Here is a 22,528-nt window from a genome sequence, read left to right on the forward strand (position 1 = left end):
GTACAAACCTTTTGAGAGAGCCATATATGAATTAGAATTTGATAGAATACTCTATGTGCTTCACTTATATCTTTTTGAGCTAAGTAGTTTTGCTCTACGTGCTTCACTTATATCTTTTGAGCTATGTAGTTTTGCTCTTTGTGCTTCACTTATATCTTTTGAGCTATGTAGTTTTGCTCTATGTGCTTCACTTATATCTTTTGAGCGTTATAATTTTGATCTATGTGCTTCACTTAGATCTTTTAGAGCACGGTGGTGGATTTGCTTTAAAGAAACTATTGATCTCTCATGCTTCACTTAAATTATTTTGAGAGTCTCTTAATAGCATGGTAATTTGCTTAATAATAATACGCTTGGTATTCAAGATTTGTGAAACTTTCTTTTGAATGTGTTGAATACTAAGAAAAGATTGAATCATGATAATTGTTTTGAAATATGGAGGTGATAATATTAAAGTCATGCTAGTTGAGTAGTTGTGAATTTAAAGAATACTTGTGTTAAAGTTTGTGATTCCCGTAGCATGCACATATGGTGAACCGTTATGTGATGAAGTCGGAGCATGATTTATTTATTGATTGTCTTCCTTATGAGTGGCGGTCGGGGACGAGCGATGGTCTTTTCCTACCAATCTATCCCCCTAGGAGCATGCGCGTAATAATTTGCTTTGATAACTTATAGATTTTTGCAATAAGTATATGAGTTCTTTATGACTAATGTTGAGTCCACGGATTATACGCACTCTCACCCTTCCACCTTTGCTAGCATCTCTAATACCGTGCACCTTTCACCGGTATCATACACCTACCATATACCTTCCTCAAAACAGCCACCATACCTACCTATTATGGCATTTCCATAGCCATTCCGAGATATATTGCCATGCAACTTTTCACCATCTAGTTTATCATGACACATTCATCATTGTCATATTGCTTATCATGATCATGTAGTTGACATAGTATTTGTGGCAAAGCCACCGTTCATAATTTTTCATACTTGTCACTCTTGATTCATTCCATATCCCGGTACACCGCCGGAGGCATCCATATAGAGTCATACTTTGTTTTAGAATCGAGTTGTAATCATTGAGTTGTAAATAAATAAAAGTGTGATGATCATCATTTAATAGAGCATTGTCCCAAAAAAAGAGAAAGGCCAAAAAAAGAAGGCCCAAAAAAAGAGAAAATAAATAAAAAGGGGCAATGCTACTATCCTTTTACCACACTTGTGCTTCAAAGTAGCACCATGATCTTCATAGTAGAGAGTCTCTCATGTTAACACTTTCATATACTAGTGGGAATTTTACATTATAGAACTTGGCTTGTATATTCCAATGATGGGCTTCCTCAAACTGCCCTAGGTCTTCATGAGCAAGCAAGTTGGATGCACACCCACTTAGTTTCTTTTTGAGCTTTCATATACTTATAGCTCTAGTGCATCCGTTGCATGGCAATCCCTACTCACTCACATTGATATCTATTGATGGGCATCTCCATAGCCCGTTGATACGCCTAGTTGATGTGAGACTATCTTCTCCTTTTTGTCTTCTCCACAACCACCATTCTATTCCACCTATAGTGCTATATCCATGGCTCACACTAATGTATTGCGTGAAGATTGAAAAAGTTTTGAAAACGTTAGAGTATGAAACAATTGCTTGGCTTGTCATCGGGGTTGTGCATGATTTAAATACTTTGTGTGGTGAAGATAGAGCATAGGCAGACTATATGATTTTGTAGGGATAACTTTCTTTGGCCATGTTATTTTGAGAAGACATAATTGCTTTGTTAGTATGCTTGAAGTATTATTATTTTTATGTCAATATAAACTTTTGTCTTGAATCTTTCTAATCTGAATATTCATATCACAATTAAGAAGATTTGCATTGAAATTATGCCAAGTAGCACTCCGCATCAAAATTTCTCTTTTTATCATTTACCTACTCGAGGACGGGCAGGAATTAAGCTTGGGGATGCCTGATACGTCTCCAACGTATCTATAATTTTTGATTGCTCCATGCTATATTATCTACTGTTTTGGACTATATTGGGCTTTATTTTACACTTTTATATTATTTTTGGGACTAACCTATTAACCGGAGGCCCAGCCCAGAATTGCTGTTTTTTGCCTATTTCAGTGTTTCGAAGAAACGGAATATCAAACGGAGTCCAAACGGAATGAAACCTTCAGGAACGTGATTTTCTCACCGAACGTGATCCAGGAGACTTGGACCCTACGCCAAGGCATCAAAGAGGCGGTCACGAGGGTGGGGGCGCCCCTCCCTAGGGCGCGCCCCCTGCCTTGTGGGCCCCTCGATGCTCCACCGACGTACTCCTTCCTCCTATTTATACCTACGTACCCCCAAACGAATAGAGACGGAGCCAAAAACCTAATTCCATCGCCGCAACTTTTTGTATCCACGAGATCCCATCTTGGGGCCTGTTCCGAAGCTCCGCCGGAAGAGGGCCGTCATCACGGAGGGCTTCTACATCATCATAGCCTCTTCGATGAAGTGTGAGTAGTTTACCTTAGACCTTCGGGTCCATATTTAGTAGCTAGATGGCTTCTTCTCTCTTTTAGGATCTCAATACAAAGTTCTCCCCCTCTCTTGTGGAGATCTATTTGATGTAATCTTCTTTTTGCGGTGTGTTTGTTGAGACCGATGAATTGTGGGTTTATGATCAAGTCTATCTATGAATAATATTTGAATCTTCTCTGAATTCTTTTATGTATGATTGGTTATCTTTGCAAGTCTCTTCGAATTATCCGTTTGGTTTGGCCAACTAGATTGGTAGTTCTTGCCATGGGAGAAGTGCTTAGCTTTGGGTTCGATCTTGCGGTGTCCTTTCCCAGTGACAGAAGGGGCAGCAAGGCACGTATTGCATCGTTGGCATCGAGGATAACAAGATGGGGTTTATTTCATATTGCATGAATTTATCTCTCTACATCATGTCATCTTGGTTAAGGCGTTACTCTGTTTTTAACTTAATACTCTAGATGCATGCTGGATAGCGGTCGATGAGTGGAGTAATAGTAGTAGATGCAGAATTGTTTCGGTCTACTTGTCACGGACGTGATGCCTATATACATGATCATGCCTAGATATTCTCATAACTATGCTCAATTCTGTCAATTGCTCAACAGTAATTTGTTCACCCACCGTAGAATACTTATGCTCTTGAGAGAAGCCACTAGTGAAACCTATGGCCCCCGGGTCTATTCTCATCATATCAATCTCCATCACTTTACTCTTGTTTTGCTTTTTACTTTGCCTTTACTTTTTACTTTGCATCTTTATACCAAAAATACCAAAAATATTATATCTATCAGATCTCACTCTCGTAAGTGACTGTGAAGGGATTGACAACCCCTAATCGCGTTGGTTGCGAGTAGCTATTGTTTTGTGCAGGTACGAGGGAATTGAGCGTGGCCTCCTACTGGATTGATACCTTGGTTCTCAAAAACTGAGGGAAATACTTACGCTACTTTGCTGCATCATCCCTTCCTCTTCAGGGAAAACCAACGCAAGCTCAAGAGGTAGCAACCGGCAAGTCTCTTTACTCGTTTCGTAATACATCATCCCGCAACTAACTCATTAGTTGCAATGCTTGCAAGGCTTAAGTGATGTGTATTACCGAGTGGGCCCAGAGATACCTCTCCGACAATCGGAGTGACAAATCCTAATCTCAAAATACGCCAACACAACAAGTACCTTCGGAGACACCTGTAGAGCACCTTTATAATCACCCAGTTACGTTGTGATGTTTGGTAGCACACAAAGTGTTCCTCCGGTAAACGGGAGTTGCATAATCTCATAGTCATAGGAACATGTATAAGTCATGAAGAAAGCAATAGCAACATACTAAACGATTAAGTGATAAGCTAGCGGAACGGGTGAAGTCAATCACATCATTCTCCTAATGATGTGATCCTGTTAATCAAATGACAGCTCATGTCTATGGTTAGGAAACTTAACCATCTTTGATTAACGAGCTAGTCAAGTAGAGGCATACTAGTGACACTATGTTTGTCTATGTATTCACACATGTATTATGTTTCCGGTTAATACAATTCTAGCATGAATAATAAACATTTATCATGAAATAAGGAAATAAATAATGACTTTATTATTGCCTCTAGGGCATATTTCCTTCACATAGTTGTCGACCTGCTCAAGGTGACCGGTCGAGTTGGCACGTAGCTCGAAGCCACCAAACACGAAAAGCTGACTAGGGAAGAATGTCTCCCCGGAGACAGCGCCATTGCCGATGAAGAGGCAAGCCATTGATTCTTCTATTGACAACACAACGGAACTCTCAATGAAAGCACCAATGTCTGTGTCAAAACTGACAGATCTCGGATAGGGGGTCCCAAGCCGTGTGTCTGAGGATCGATGGTAACAAGGGATAATAAGGACACAATTTAACCCAGGTTCGGGCCCTCTTAAAGGAGGTAAAACCCTACGTCATGCTTGATTGTATTCGATGAGTATAGGGGTTACAAGAGTTGATCTACCTCGAGGTCGTAATGGCTAAACCCTAGTTGTCTAGCCTATGGTTGTTCTGATAGCCTCTACAGACTAAACCCCCCGGTTTATATACTCACCGGAAGGGCCTAGGGTTGTACAAAGTCGGTTTGCAGAGGAAGGAAACAGTACATCCGGACACCAAACTTGCCGTCCACACATATAGGAGTCCTACCCGGGCACGGGGGATAGTATTCTGCTTCATCTTCATGGCCCATCAGTCCGGCCCATATCAAATAGACCGGACACCCGAGGACCCCCTAATCCAGGACTCCCTTACCCCTTAGTTGGTGCTTTATAAGAGAAGATGGAGACTCAAACAAAAATAAAAATTGCATAAAGTAAATAGAAAGGCCCTTCGCAGAGGGAAGTAGGGATTTGTAGATGTGCTAGAGTTCAAAGCGAAAAACATAGAGATAAAACATTTTGGATAGCGATAAAGGAAATTTATTTTGAAAATTAGAGATGGCACATACAAATTTGCTTAGAACGGCACTGAAATACCGCATATAGGTAGGTATAGTGGACTCATATGGAAAACTGGTTTTAAGGATTTTTGAAGCACAAGTACTAATCATACTTAGTACAAGTGATGGCTAGCAAAAAAATGAGAAGCATCTAAGCACGAAACGAAAAATCTCATAAGCGAGCATTAAGCATAACTAACACCGAATAATGAACCACAAGTAGGATGTAATTTCATTGCATAATTATTGACTTTCGTGCTTGAATAGGGAATCACAAACCTTAACATCAATATTATTACTAAAGCATAATTACTCATCAACATGACTCGCATATTATATCATCATATCGCAAAACTATTACAAAGAATCAAGTTTATTTTGTCCAATGATCTTCATGAAAGTTTTTATTATATCCTTCTTGAATATCTATCACTTTGGGACTAATTTCATATGTTGCTTTTAATAGCAAACAAATCTAAGTGAAGAACATGAGCATAAAAATTTCTTCTCTTAAAATAATATAAGTGAAGCATGAGAGAATTTATTCAAAATTTACTAACTCTCAAATAAATCTAAGTGAAGTATGAGAGCATTTCTTCAAAAATAATAAAGCACACAGTGCTCAAAAAGATATAAGTGAAGCACTAGAGAAATTCCATAGCTCAAAAAGATTTAAGTGAAGCATAGATAGAAATTCTAACAAGTCATAACATAATTTTGGCTCCCTCAAATAGGTGTGTCCAACAAGGATAGATGACACAAAATAAAAAGAAAAAGAAGCAAAGACTCATATCATACAAGACGCTCCAAGCAAAACTCATGATATGTGACGAATAAAAATATAGCTCCAAGTAAAATACCGATGGTCGTTAGAAGAAAGAGGGGATGCCACTCGGGCATCCCCAAGCTTAGTTGCTTGCTTCTCTTTTATATAATAGCTTGGGGTGTCATGGGGCATCTGTTGGAAATATGCCCTAGAGGCAATAATAAATTAGTTATTATTATATTTCCTTGTTCATGATAATCGTTTATTATCCATGCTAGAATTGTATTGAAAGGAAACTCAGATACATGTGTGGATACATAGACAACACCATGTCCCTAGTAAGCCTCTAGTTGACTAGCTCGTTGATCAATAGATGGTTACAGTTTCCTGACCATGGACATTGGATGTTATTGATAACGGGATCACATCATTAGGAGAATAATGTGATGGAAAAGACCCAATCCTAAGCCTAGCACAAGATCGTGTACTTCATATGCTAAAGCTTTTCTAATGTCAAGTATCATTTCCTTAGACCATGAGATTGTGCAACTCCCGGATACCGTAGGAATGCTTTGGGTGTACCAAACGTCACAACGTAACTGCGTGGCTATAAAGGTGCACTGCGGGTATCTCCGAAAGTGTCTGTTGGGTTGGCACGAATGGAGACTGGGATTTGTCACTCCGTGTAACGGAGAGGTATCTCTGGGCCCACTCGGTAGGACATCATCATAATGTGCACAATGTGACCAAGGAGTTGATCATGGGATGATGTGTTACGGAATGAGTAAAGAGACTTGCCGGTAACGATATTGAACGAGGTATCGGGATACCGACGATTGAATCTCGGGCAAGTATCATACCGATGGACAAAGGGAATTGTATACGGGATTGATTGAATCCTTGACATCGTGGTTCATCTGATGAGATCATCGTGGAACATGTGGGAGCCAACATGGGTATCCAGATCCCGCTGTTGGTTATTGGCCGGAGAGTTGTCTCGGTCATGTCTACATGGTTCCCGAACCCGTAGGGTCTACACACTTAAGGTTCGATGACGCTAGGGTTATAGGAAAAGTATGTACGTGGTTACCGAATATTGTTCGGAGTCCCGGGTGAGATCCCGGACGTCACAAGGAGTTCCGGAATGGTTCGGAGGTAAAGATTTATATATGGGAAGTCCCGTTTTGGTCACCGGAAAAGTTTCGGGTGCTATCGGTAACGTACCGGGACCACCGAGAGGGTCCCGGGGGCCCACCAGGTGGGGCCACCAGCCCCAGAAGGCTGCGTGGGCCAAGTGTGGGAGGGGACCAGCCCCAGGTAGGCTGGTGCGCCCCCCACCAAGGCCCAAGGCGCAGGAAGAGTGGGAGGGGGCAAACCCTAGGTCCAGATGGGCCTTAAGGCCCACCCTAGGGCGCCCCCTCTCTCCCTCTCCCCTCTGGCCGCCACCCTAGATGGGATCTAGGGCTGCCGCCCCCTTGGGGAGGGAACCCTAGAGGGGGCGCAGCCCCTCCCCTTCCCCTATATATACTTGAGGTATGGGGCTGCCCAACACATGTGATTTGCTCTCTCTCTCTCTCTCTCTCTCTCTCTCTCTCTCTCTCTCTCTCTTGGCGCAGCCCTACCCCTCTCCCTCCTCGTCTCTCGTAGTGCTTGGTGAAGCCCTGCTAGAGTACCGCACTCCTCCACCATCACCACGCCGTTGTGCTGCTGCTAGACCGAGTCTTCCCCAACCTCTCCCTCTCTCCTTGCTGGATCAAGGCGTGGGAGACGTCACCGGGCTATACGTGTGTTGAACGCGGAGGCGCCGTTGTTCGGCGCTTAGATCAGAACCGACTGTGATCTGAATCGCTACGTGTATGACTCCACCAACCGCGTTCTTGTAATGCTTCCGCATTGCGATCTTCAAGGGTATGAATATGCACTCCTCTCTCTCTCTCGTTGCTAGTCTCTCCATAGATTGATCTTGGTGACACGTAGGAATTTTTTTGAATTTCTGCTACGTTCCCCAACAGTGGCATCATGAGCTAGGTCTATGCGTAGATTCTATGCACGAGTAGAACACAAAGTAGTTGTGGGCGATGATTTGTTCAATTTGCTTGCCGTTACTAGTCTTATCTTGATTCGGCGGCATTGTGGGATGAAGCGGCCCGGACCGACCTTACACGTACTCTTACGTGAGACAGGTTCCACCGACTGACATGCACTAGTTGCATAAGGTGGCTAGCGGGTGTCTGTCTCTCCCACTTTAGTTGGATCGGATTCGATGAAAAGGGTCCTTATGAAGGGTAAATAGCAATTGGCATATCACCGTTGTGGTTTTGCGTAGGTAAGAAACGTTCTTGCTAGAAACCCATAGCAGCCACGTAAAACATGCAACAACAATTAGAGGACGTCTAACTTGTTTTTGCAGGGTATGCTATGTGATGTGATATGGCCAAAAGGATGTGATAAATGATATATGTGATGTATGAGATTGATCATGTTCTTGTAATAGGAATCACAACTTGCATGTCGATGAGTATGACAACCGGCAGGAGCCATAGGAGTTGTCTTAATTTATTTATGACCTGCGTGTCAATGAAAACGCCATGTACTTTACTTTATTGCTAACCGTTAGCCATAGTAGTAGAAGTAATAGTTGGCGAGGCAACTTCATGAAGACACGATGATGGAGATCATGATGATGGAGATCATGGTGTCATGCCGGTGACGAAGGTGATCATGCCGCGCCTCGAAGATGGAGATTAAAAGGCGCAAGATGATATTGGCCATATCATGCCACTTTATGATTTGCATGTGATATTTGTCATGTTTACATCTTATTTGCTTAGAACGACGGTAGCATAAATAAGATGATCCCTCGCTGAAATTTCAAGAAAAGTGTTCCCCCTAACTATGCACCGTTGTGAAGGTTCGTTGTTTCGAAGCACCACGTGATGATCGGGTGTGATAGATTCTAATGTTCGCATACAATGGGTGTAAGCCAGATTTACACATGCGAAACACTTAGGTTGACTTGACGAGCCTAGCATGTACAGACATGGCCTCGGAACAAGGAATACCGAAAGGTCGAACATGAGTTGTATAGTGGATACGATCAACATGAAGATGTTCACCGATGATGACTAGTCTGTCTCACGTGATGATCGGACACGACCTAGTTGACTGGGATCATGTATCACTTAGATGACTAGAGGGATGTCTATCTAAGTGGGAGTTCATTGAATAATTTGATTAGATGAACTTAATTATCATGAACATAGTCAAAAGGTCTTTGCAAATTATGTCGTAGCTCACGCTTTGGTTCTACTGTTTTAGATATGTTCCTAGAGAAAATTTAGTTGAGAGTTGACAGTAGCAATTATGCGGACTGGGTCCATGAATTGAGGATTGTCCTCGTTGTTGCATAGAAGGGCTATGTCCTTAATGCACCCTCAGTGCGTTGAACCTCGAGCATCGTCTGTAGATGTTGGGAAACATCTAACATACACGTTTTGATGACTACCTGATAGTTCAATGCGTAATACTAACGGTTTAGAATTGTGGCACCAAAGACATTTTTGAAACGTCGCAGAACATATGAGATGTTCCAAAGACTGAAATTGGGATTTCAGACTAGTGCCCACGTCAAGAGGTATGAGACCTCTGACAAGTTTCTTAAGCCTGCAAACTAAGGGAGAAAAGCTCAATTGTTGAGCATGTGATCAGATTGTCTGAGTGCTACAATCGCTTGAATCAAGTGGGAGTTAATCTTCCAGATGAGATAGTGATAGTTCTCCATAGTCACTGCAACCAAGCTATTAGAGCTTAGTGATGAACTATAACATATCAGGGATAGACATGATGATCCTTGAGCAATTCACGATGTTTGACACCGTGAAAGTAGAAATCAAGTAGGAGCATCAATTGTTGATGGTTAGTAAAATCACTAGTTTCAAGAAGGGCAGGGGAAAGAAGGGATACTTCATGAGATGACAAATCAGTTGCTGCTCTAGTGAAGAAACCCAAGGTTGAACCAAACCCGAGACTAAGTGCTTCTATAATGAGGGGAACGGTCACTGAAGCAGAACTACCCTAGATACTTGGTAGATGAGAAGGCTGGCAAGGTCGACAGAAGTATTTTGAATATACATTATATTATTGTGTACTTTACTAGTACTCCTAGTAGCACCAGGGTAATAAATACCGGTTTGGTTTCTAAGTGTTAGTAACTCGAAATAAAAGGCTACGGAGACTAGCTAAAGGTGAGATGACGATATGTTGGAAGTGTTTCCAAGGTTGATGTGATCAAACATCGCACGCTCCCTCTACCATCGGGATTGGTGTTAAACCGAAATAATTGTTATTTGGTGTTTGCGTGGAGCATAGACATGATTGGATTATGTTTATCGCCACACGGTTATTCATTTAAGGAGAATAATGGTTACTCTGTTTATTTGAATAATACCTTCAATGGTCTTGCACCTAAAATGAATGTTTTATTGAATGTCGATCGTAGTGATACACATGTTCATGCCAAAAGATATAAGATAGTAATGATAGTACCACGTACTTGTGGCACTGCCATTTGAGTCATGTTGGTGTAAAACGCATGAAGAAGCTCCATGTTGATGGATCTTTGGACTCACTTGTTTTTGAAAACATTGAGACATGCAAACCATGTCTATTGGTAGATATGCATGAAGAAACTCCATACAGATGGATCGTTTGGACTCACTTGATTTTGAATCACTTGAGACATGCAAATCATACCACATGGGCAAGATGACTGAAAGACCTCGTTTTCAATAAGATGGAACACGAAAGCAACTTGTTGGAAGTAATACATTTTGATGTGTGCAGTCCAATAAGTGCTGAGGCACGCAGTGGATATTGTTATGTTCTTACTTCACAGATGATTTGAGTAGATGCTGAGTATATTTACTTGATGAAACACAAGTCTGAATTATTGAAAGATTTAAGTAATTTCAGAGTGAAGTTGAAGATCGTCATGACAAGATGATAAAATGTCTATGATATGATCATAGAGATGAATATCTGAGTTACGAGTGTGGCACACAATTAAGACATTGTGGAAATTGTTTCACAACTAATACCGCCTGGACCACCATAGTGTGATGGTGTGTCCGAACATCATAACTGCACCCTATTGGATATGGTGCATACCATGATGTCTCTTATCGAATTACCACTATCGTTTATGGGTTAGGCATTAGAGACAACCGCATTCACTTTAAATAGGGCACCACACAATTCCGTTGAGACGACACCGTATGAACTATAGGTTTAGAGAAACCTAAGCTGTCGTTTCTTAAAAGTTTGGGGCTGCGATGCTTATGTGAAAAAGTTTCAGGCTGATAAGCTCGAACCCAAAGCGGATAAATGCATCTTCATAGAATACCCAAAAATAGTTGGGTATACCTCCTATTTCAGATCCGAAAGCAAAAGTGATTGTTTCTAGAAACGGGTCCTTTCTCGAGGAAAAGTTTCTCTCGAAAGAATTGAGTGGGAGGATGGTGGAGACTTGATGAGGTTATTGAACCGTCACTTCAACTAGTGTGTGGCAGGGCACGGGAAGTTGTTCCTGTGGCACCTACACCAATTGAAGTGGAAGCTTATGATAGTGATCATGAAACTTTGGATCAAGTCACTACCAAACCTCATAGGTCGACAAAGATGCGTACTACTTCAGAGAGGTACGTAATCCTGTCTTGGAAGTCATGTTGCTAGACAATAATGAACCTACGAGCTATGGAGAAGCGATGGTGGGCCCGGATTCCAACGAATGGCTCGAGGCCATAAAATCCGAGAGAGGATCCATGTATAAAACAAAGTATAGACTTTGAAAGAACTACTTGATGGTCGTAAGGCTGTTGGGTGCAGATGGATTTTAAAAGGAAGACAAACAATGATGGTAAGTGTCACCATTAAAAAAGCTTGACTTGTCGTTAAGATGTTTCCCGACAAGTTCAAGGAGTTGACTATGATGAGACTTTCTCACTCGTAGCGATGCTAAGAGTATGTTGGAATTATGTTAGCAGTTACTGCATTATTTATGAAATCTTGCAGATAGGATGTCAAAACATTGTTTCCTCGACGTTTTTCTTGAGGAAAGGTTGTATGTGATACAACCAGAAGGTTTTGTCAATCCTGAAAGATTCTAACAAGTATGCAAAGCTCCAGCAATCCTTCTAAGGACTGGAGTAAGCATCTCGGAATTGGAATGTACGCTTTGATGAGATGATCAAATATTTTGGGTTTATACAAAGTTTATGAGAAACTTGTATTTCCAAAGGAGTGAGTGGGAGCACTAGAGAATTTTTTATGAGTATATGTTGTTAACATATTGTTGATCAGAAATGATGTAGATTTTCTGGAAAGCATGCAGGGTTATTTGAAAAGTATTTTTTAATGGAAAACCTGGATTAAGCTACTTGAACATTGAGCATCAAGATCTATAAGGATAGATAAAAAACGCTTAATGGTACTTTCAAATGAATACATACCGTGTCAAGATTTTGAAGGAGTTCAAAATAGATCGGCAAAGAAGGAGTTCTTGGCTGTGTTATAAGGTATGGGTATTGAGTAAGACTCAAGACCTGACCACGGCAGAATGGAGAGAAAGGACGAAGGTCATCCCCTATGGTTTAGACAGGCTCTACAGTATGCTATGTTGTGTACCGCACGTGAAGTGTGCCAAGCCATGAGTCAGTCAAGGGGTACAAGTGTGATCTAGGAATGGATCACGGGACAACGGTCAAGGTTATCCTTAGTAACTAGTGGACTAAGGAATTTTCTCGATTATGGAGGTGGTAAAAGAGCTCGTCATAAAGGGTTACGCCGATGCAAACTTTGACACTAACCCGGATGACTCTGAGGAGTAAACCGGATTCGTATAGTAGAGCAGTTATTTGGAATAGCTCCAAGTAGCGCGTGGTAGCTGCATCTACAAGATGACATAGAGATTTGTAAAGCACACATGGATCTGAAAGGTTCAGACCCATTGACTAATAAACCTCTTTTGCAAGCGAGATATGAACAAACCCCATGGGTGTTGGATTCATTACAATCACATAGTGACATGAACTAGATTATTGACTCTAGTGAAAGTGGGAGACTGTTGGAAATATGCCCTAGAGGCAATAATAAATTAGTTATTATTATATTTCCTTGTTCATGATAATCGTTTATTATCCATGCTAGAATTGTATTGAAAGGAAACTCAGATACATGTGTGGATACATAGACAACACCATGTCCCTAGTAAGCCTCTAGTTGACTAGCTCGTTGATCAATAGATGGTTACGGTTTCCTGACCATGGACATTGGATGTCGTTGATAACGGGATCACATCATTAGGAGAATGATGTGATGGACAAGACCCAATCCTAAGCCTAGCACAAGATCGTGTACTTCATATGCTAAAGCTTTTCCAATGTCAAGTATCATTTCCTTAGACCATGAGATTGTGCAACTCCCGGATACCGTAGGAATGCTTTGGGTGTACCAAATGTCACAACGTAACTGGGTGGCTATAAAGGTGCACTGCGGGTATCTCCGAAAGTGTCTGTTGGGTTGGCACGAATCGAGACGGGATTTGTCACTCCGTGTAACGGAGAGGTATCTCTGGGCCCACTCGGTAGGACATCATCATAATGTGCACAATGTGATGAAGGAGTTGATCACGGGATGATGTGTTACGGAACGAGTAAAGAGACTTGCCGGTAATGAGATTGAACGAGGTATCGGGATACCGACGATCAAATCTCGGGCAAGTATCATACCGATGGACAAAGGGAATTGTATACGGGATTGATTGAATCCTTGACATCGTGGTTCATCTGATGAGATCATCGTGGAACATGTGGGAGCCAACATGGGTATCCAGATCCCGTTGTTGGTTATTGGCCGGAGATTTGTCTCGGTCATGTCTACATGGTTCCCGAACCTGTAGGGTCTACACACTTAAGGTTCGATGACGCTAGGGTTATAGGGAAAGTATGTACGTGGTTACCGGATGTTGTTCGGAGTCCCGGATGAGATCCCGGACATCACTAGGAGTTCCGGAATGGTCCGGAGGTAAATATTTATATATGGGAAGTCCCGTTTTGGTCACCGGAAAAGTTTCGGGTGCTATCGGTAACGTACAGGGACCACCGGGAGGGTCCCGAGGGCCCACCAGGTGGGGCCACCAGCCCCAGAAGGCTGCGTGGGCCAAGTGTGGGAGGGGACCAGCCCCAAGTAGGCTGGTGCACCCCCCCCCCCACCAAGGCCCAAGGCGTAGGAAGAGTGGGAGGGGGCAAACCCTAGGCCCAGATGGGCCTTAAGGCCCACCCTAGGGCGCCCCCTCTCTCCCTCTCCCCTCTGGCCGCCACCCTAGATGGGATCTAGGGCTGCCACACCCCCCCCCCTTGGGGAGGAAACCCTAGAGGGGGCGCAGCCCCTCCCCTTCCCCTATATATACTTGAGGTATGGGGCTGCCCAACACATGTGATTTGCTCTCTCTCTTGGCGCAGCCCTACCCCTCTCCCTCCTCGTCTCTCGTAGTGCTTGGCGAAGCCCTGCTGGAGTACCGCGCTCCTCCACCATCACCACGTCACTGTGCTGCTGCTGGACGGAGTCTTCCCCAACCTCTCCCTCTCTCCTTGCTGGATCAAGGCGTGGGAGACGTCACCGGGTTGTACGTGTGTTGAACGCGGAGGCGCCGTTGTTCGGCGCTTAGATCGGAATCGACTGTTATGTGAATCACTGCGTGTACGACTCCACCAACCACATTCTTGTAATGCTTCCGCATTGCGATCTTCAAGGGTATGAAGATGCACTCCTCTCTCTCATTGCTAGTCTCTCCATAGATTGATCTTGGTGACACGTAGGAAATTTTCTGAATTTCTGCTACGTTCCCCAACAGCATCCCCAAGCTTAGGCTCTTCTTACTCCTTATTCCTTCATCCATCGTGATCTCACCCAAAACTTCAAAACTTCAATCACACAAAACTCAACAAAACCTTCGTGAGATCCGTTAGTACAACAAAGAAAATCACTACTATAAGTACTGTTGCAAACCCATTCATATGTTATTTTTGCATTATATCTATTGTATTCCAACTTACCATGGCTTATACCCTCCAATACAAACCATAGATTCATCAAAATAAGCACACAACGCAAAGAAAACAGAATCCGTCAAAAACAGAATAGTCTGTAGCAATCTGAAAACTTTGAATACTTCTGCAACACCAAAAATTCTGAAAAATTAGGACAACGTGGGCAATTTGTATATCAATCATGTGTACAAGATCTGGATTTTGTCGCGCTTTTGTTAAAAATAGAATTGTTTTACTGGACACAAAAGTTTCTGTTTTCAACTAGATCAAATCAACCATCACCCAACATGATCCCAAAGGCTTTGCTTGGCACAAACACTAATTAAAACATAAAAAGCACAATCCTAACAGTAGCATAATTTTTCAAACACTCAAGAACATAAAGAAAAAGACAAAAATAAATTTTATTCATTGGGTTGCCTCCCAACAAGCGCTATTGTTTTACGCCCCTAGCTAGGCATAATGCAAGGATCTAAGTATTGTCATCTTTATTTCCAGATCCATAAGATGCCCTCATGATTGATTCATATGGTGGCTTAATTCTTGTTCATAGATGTGTTCCATACCCTTCCTTAGTGGAAATTGAAATTTAATATTGCCTTCTTTCATATCAATCACGGCACCAATAGTACGTAAGAACGGTCTACCAAGTATAATTGGACAAGATGGATTGCAATCAATATCAAGAACAAAAAAATCTATGGGCACATAATTCCTACTTTCAATAATAAGAACATCATTAATTCTTCCCGTAGGCTTTTTAATAGTAGAATCCGCCAAGTGCAAATTTAAAGAACATTCTTCAATATCGGTAAGACCAAGCAAATCATGTAAAGATTTAGGAATTGTAGAAACACTAGCATGCAAATCACATAAAGCAAAACACTCATAATTTTTTATCTTGAATTTTATAGTAGGTTCACATTCATCATGTAATTTTCTAGGGATTGAAATCTCTAATTTTGACTTTTCCTCCAAAGCTTTCATCATAGCATCAACGATATGTTTTGTAAAAGCTTTATTTTTTTTCATAAGCATGGGGTGAATTTATCATCGATTGCAACAAAGAAATACAATCAATCAAAGAACAATTATCATAATTAAATTCTTTGTAATCCAAAAGAGTGGGCACATCACTAGTTAAAGTTTTGACCTCTCCAAACCCACTTTTATCAATTTTCTCAACAAGATTTTTACCCTCCAAATTACCAGGACACCTTCTAACTAAAGTTGACTCTTCTTCAGTCCCCTTTTCATCAATTTTAATTTTACTAAAGAAGGAATCAATAGAAGAAACACCCATCACTTTAAGATCTTCGTCATTTTTATGAAAGCAATCGCTAGAAAATGCTCTTTCTAAAAAATTCTATTTTAGCTCTAAGCATAGCGATTCTTTTCTTACTTTCAACCATAGAAAAATATAAAGCTTTAATTGATTCTTCAACCTTAGGCACACAAATTTTCATCTTGAGATTTTCTACATCATGAGAAATTCCATCCATGCTTCTAGACATATCATCAATCTTACTCAACTTTTCTTCTACCGTAGTATTAAAATTCTTTTGAGCATTGATAAATTCTTTAATATAATTCTAAAGATCAGAGGTGTTCCTATTATTATTATAAGAAGAATTACCATAATTATTAGAGGAATTTGTCGGAAAAGGTCTAAGATTAAAATTACCTCTATAAGCATTGTTATTAAAAAAATTGCGAGACAAAATTCACATCTACGGAATCACTATTTTGCTCAATCAAAGTAGACAAAGGCACATCATTAAGATCAATAGGAGCACTTTTATTAGCAACCAATTTCATAAGAGCATCAACTTTTTCACTCAAAGAATTTATTTCCTCAACCAAATTAACCTTTTTACTAGTAGGAGCTCTTTCGGTATGCCATTGCGAATAATTTGCCATAATATTATCAAGCAACTCAGTAGCTTCACCCAAAGTAATTTCCATAAAAGTACCACCCGCGGCGGAATCTAAAAGATTTTTAGAAACAAAATTCAATCCCGCATAAAATCTTTGTATGATCATCCAAAGATTTAAACCATGAGTAGGACAATTTTGTTAACACCAATTTCATTCTTTCTCAGGATTGCGCAACATGTTCATGCTCAAGTTGCTTAAAATTCATAATTTGTGTTCTAAGGGAAATAATTTCGCGGGCGGAAAATACTTAGTGGTAAAAGCGTCTTTGCACTTATCCCAAGAATCGATACTATTGCGAGGCAAAGAAGAAAACCAATTTTTTGCACGATCTCGCAAAGAAAACAGGAATAATTTCAACTTCACTATATCATTGTCCACATCTTTTTTCTTTTGCATATCGCATAATTCCACGAATGTGTTCAGATGGGACATGATATCCTCATTAGGAGTACCGGAAAATTGATCTTTCATAACGAGATTCAACAAAGCAGCATTAATACCACAAGACTCCGCACTAGTGGCGGGAGGAGCAATCGAGTGCTAATAAAATCATTATTATTGGTATTGGAAAAATCACACAACTTGGCGTTCTCTTGAGTGATCGTGACTACGTAAACAAGATTGCACACAAAAACAGATCTGACGAGAAAATGGCAAACGAAAAAGAGGGCGAATAAAATGACAAATTTTTGTGAAGTGGGTGAGATGAAAACAAGAGGCAAATGGCAAATAATGTATATTGCAAGGAGGTGAGATTTGTGATTAGGAACCTGATAGATGTTGATGATGTCTCCCCAGCAACGGCGCCAGCAATTCCTTTTGATGCGGCTTGAACTACGTCGGTATTTTCCCGAAGAGGAAGGGATGATGCAGCACAACTACGGTAGGTATTTCCCTCAGTGATGAGATCAAGGTTATCGAAGCAGTAGGAGAACCATGCAACACTATATAAATGGTACCTGCACACAAAGAAGAAATACTTGCAACCCGACGTAAAAGAGGAGTTGTCAATGCCTCCCGGGTAGAAAGATAGATAAAATTGTAGTAGATTGGATAAATAGATCTGGCGGGAACGCAAGATAAAATAAATAACAAAAAATGCAGCAAGGTATTTTTTGGTTTTTAGATTAATAGATCTGAAAATAAAAAGCAAGGAAAAATATATCTCAAAGGCAAATATGATAAAGAAGAGACCCAGGGGCCGTAGATTTCACTAGTGGCTTCTCTCGAAAAAAATAGCAAGCATACAGTGGGTAAACAAATTACTATTGGGCAATTGATAGAACTTCAATTAATTATGACAATATCCAGGCAATGATCATTATATAGGCATCACATCTAAGATTAGTAGACGGACTCCTGCCTGCATATACTACTATTACTCCACACATCGACTGCTATCCAACATGCATCTAGTGTATTAAGTTGATGGAAAAATGAAGTAATGCAATAAGAACGATGACATGTTGTAGACAAGATCTATTCATGTAGGAATAGACCCCATCTTGTTATCCCTAATAGCAACGATACATACGTGTCATTTCCCCTTCTGTCACTGGGATTGAGCACCGTAAGATCGAACCCATCACAAAGCACCTCTCCCCATGGCAAGAAAAATTGATCTAGTCGGCCTAACTAAACCAAAGATTCGAAGAAGAAATACGAGGCTATAAGAAATCATGCATATAGGAGATCAAAACTCAAATAACTTTTATGGATAAAATAGATCTGATCATAAAACTCAAAGTTCATCGGATCCCAACAAACACACCGCAAAAAGAGTTACATCAAATAGATCTCCAAGAGACCATTGTATTGAGAATCAAGAGAGAGAGAGAGAGAGAGAGAGAGAGAGAGAGAGAGAGGAAGCCATCTAGCTACTAACTACGAACCCGTAGGTCTACAATGAACTACTCACGCATTATCGGAGAGACACCAATGAGGATGATGAACCCCTCCGTGATGGTGTCTAGATTGGATCTGTGGTTTCTGGAACTTGCGACATCTAGAATTGTGTTTCGACGACTCCCCTGGGGTTTTTGGATGTTTGGGGGCATTTATAGAGCAAAGAGGCGGTGCGGGAGGCGGCCGAGGTGGGCACAACCCACCAGGGCGCGCCTGGGCCCCCAGGCGCGCCTAGGTGGGTTGTGCTCCCCTCCAGCCCCCTTGTGGTACTTCCAACATATCACACACATTCGAGAATGATAATATAACAACATGGGACAATAAAAAATTATAGATACGTTCGAGACGTATCACAAGGCCAGGACAAGTTTTGCATGGAGTACAGATGCACTCACCAATGCATGTCTCACTTACATACCACACACATTGAAAGCTCTGAAACAGGAGAGACAACGGTACCTATAGATATCCCGATCGAACAAATCTAGGAGTCATTAGGTTCCGTTGCCTTTGTTTGTGTCATAACACGCTCGATGGGGAAACATAACATCTTGCTCCTCAAGTCAACTGCGGTTATGACGCCGGTAAACCTAGCCCTAATTTACTTCTGGGTTACAGGTAAGTAGGAGTATCTTGTCTACTTGTTGCACTAACTTGAATGCACCCTCCAATTCAGTTTCGGATATTTTCCCTAGGCCTCTCATTCCGAAGAGCATACACACACATGTGCACCCTGTGTCGATATGATTGAAGTGCTTGTCCATTGACCGCACAATGTCCCTCGATTGTATCACTAATAAAGGCAAAAGTTATTGTAGTGCGGATAGATGATCATGCCTAGTTTGTGTTATGGCAATCGTGGCCAGAAGACTAAATCAAGCAGGAAACCGGAAAAACTAGAGTATGTAGAACGTGTATACGAGTGAACATTGTAAACCGGAAAAAGGTTGATCGGTACATACAATATAGAGAAGCTAGCCCCCACTAGTTCACTACTAGACTACTCTACGCACCATTTATAGTATCCAAGAAGCTATCCCATATTAATAGAGTACTCTACACATGTGGTCTTCCACGCCTCCTTAATTATTAATAGTTGTATGATCGAAACCATGTGACATCATAAGCCATGCATGTTTTTGGGGGTTTTCTTTTTATAAATTTTCTGCTCAATAAGAAATTATAAGATATATGATGAACACTTTTCAAAATACACAGTAAGCAATTTATTTAATATATGTTGATTTTTAATATACAATGAATAATTTTCAAATAAATGATAATTTTTTCAAAATATGTGATAAATTTTTTGAAAAATCATGGAACATTTTCTAAATACATGCTGAAATTTTTTATACATACGATGATCAATTTACAAACACACACTGAACATTTTATAAATACATATTGAACATTTTATAAATATTTGACAATTTTTTAAATCCTATTTTTCAAATACTCTTTTAATATTGTAAAATGTTTAAAAATATTTATGTGAAGATATTTTCCCATTATCATTATTTTACAACACATCTTAACCTGATAATTAATACACAATGTTTTTGTGCGAACAGAAAACTGAAGAAACAAAGTAAGTGGGCCTGGGCCGTTTCAATTCCCCCCAAATCAGGTTGGTAGGAGGGTAGCCTCAACTAGTTGAGGCATGTATCTTGACTTCTTATTTCTTGAAAAAATGTATCTTGACTTCTTATTGTCATTGGGAAGGTAAGACCAGCTCCTGTAGAGCAGCAGCAACATCGGCGTATCAGTGGTTCTTTCTGACATCGACAATTATCGTTTGGTGGTCTAAGGATTTCGATGTAATTTCTGTTATATATGAGATAACTTGTACCTCTAGGGAACTCTTATAATACATGAAAATGCTTTTTAAGCAATAAATAAATAAATAGTTTTCACACATTTCTAACAAGTCACATAAATACATTAAATACTCACATATTAGATAATGTATATGCCTTTATAAAACATGTTCATGAACTTAAAATTCTGTGTGTAGTTTTTATATAATGTCCGCATAGTTTAAAATGATCATATATTTTTCAAAAAACATACATAGTGTATTAGAAATTTTTTATCAGGAATTTAAAAATCACTTTCTATTAAAAAATTGTCGTGTATTCCAAAAGAGTGTTCTTCATTTATTAAAATCATCGAGCACTAAGATACTATTCATCATGTATTAATAAATGGTCATTAGGTATTTAAAAATGTCAATGTCTATTAAAAATAACATTTATTTAGAAACTAATCATGTATTAAAATTCTCGCTAGGTATCTGAAAAATTATCATGATATATCAAAAAAATGTTTGTCATGCATTTCAATAAAATTCCATCTTGTTTACAAAACTGTTCACCATGTATTTGAAGGAAATATGCCCTAAAGGCAATAATAAAGTTATTATTTATTTCCTTATATCATCATAAATGTTTATTATTCATGCTAGAATTGTATTAACCGGAAACATAATACATGTGTGAATACATAGACAAACAGAGTGTCACTAGTATGCCTCTACTTGACTAGCTCGTTGATCAAAGATGGTTAAGTTTCCTAGCCATTGACATGGGTTGTCATTTGATTAACGGGATCACATCATTAGGAGAATGATGTGATTGACATGACCCATTCCGTTAGCTTAGTACCCGATCGTTTAGTATGTTGCTATTGCTTTCTTCATGACTTATACATGTTCTTATGACTATGAGATTATGCAACTTCCGTTTACCGAAAGAACACTTTGTGTGCTACCAAACGTCATAACGTAACTGGGTGATTATAAAGGTGCTCTACAGGTGTCTCCAAAGGTACATGTTGGGTTGGCGTATTTCGAGATTAGGATTTGTCACTCCGATTGTCGGAGAGGTATCTCTGGGCCCTCTCGGTAATGCACATCACATAAGCCTTGCAAGCATTGCAACTAATGAGTTAGTTGTGAGATGATGTATTACGGAACGAGTAAAAAGACTTGCCGGTAACGAGATTGAACTAGGTATTGGATACCGACGATCGAATCTCGGGCAAGTAACATACCAATGACAAAGGGAACAACGTATGTAGTTATGCGGTCTGACCGATAAAGATCTTCGTAGAATATGTAGGAGCCAATATGGGCATCCAGGTCCCGCTATTGGTTATTGACCGGAGACGTGTCTCGGTCATGTCTACATTGTTCTCGAACCGTAGGGTCCGCACGCTTAAAGTTACGATGACAGTTTCATTATGAGTTTATGTATTTTGATGTGCCGAAGGTTGTTCAGAGTCCCAGATATGATCACGGACATAACGAGGAGTCTCGAAATGGTCGAGACATAAAGATTGATATATTGGACGGCTATATTCGGACACCGGAAGTGTTCCGGGGAAGTTTCGGATAAAACCGGAGAACCGGGGGGTTACCGGAACCCCCCGGGGGGTTAATGGGCCTCATGGGCCTAAAATGGAGAAGAGGAAAGGCAGCCAGGGCAGGCCGCGTGCCCCCTCTCCCCCTAGTCCGAATTGGACAAGGAGGAAGGGGCGGCGCCCCCCCCCCCCCTTTCCTTCCTCTCCTCTCTTCCTTCCTTCCCCCTCTCCTACTTGGACAAGGAAAGGGAGGGGAGTCCTACTCCCGGTAGGAGTAGGACTCCTCCTGCGCACCTCCTACTAGGGCCGGCCGCACCCCCCCTTGGCTCCTTTATATACGGGGGCAAGGGGGCACCCTAGGAAACACAAGTTGATCTTCGTGATCGTTCCTTAGCCGTGTGCGGTGCCCCCCTCCATGATATTACACCTCAATCATATTGTAGCGGTGCTTAGGCGAAGC

This window comes from Triticum dicoccoides, chromosome 5A (assembly GCF_002162155.2).
Source record: "Triticum dicoccoides isolate Atlit2015 ecotype Zavitan chromosome 5A, WEW_v2.0, whole genome shotgun sequence".
In the NCBI taxonomy this organism is placed as follows: Eukaryota; Viridiplantae; Streptophyta; class Magnoliopsida; order Poales; family Poaceae; genus Triticum; species Triticum dicoccoides.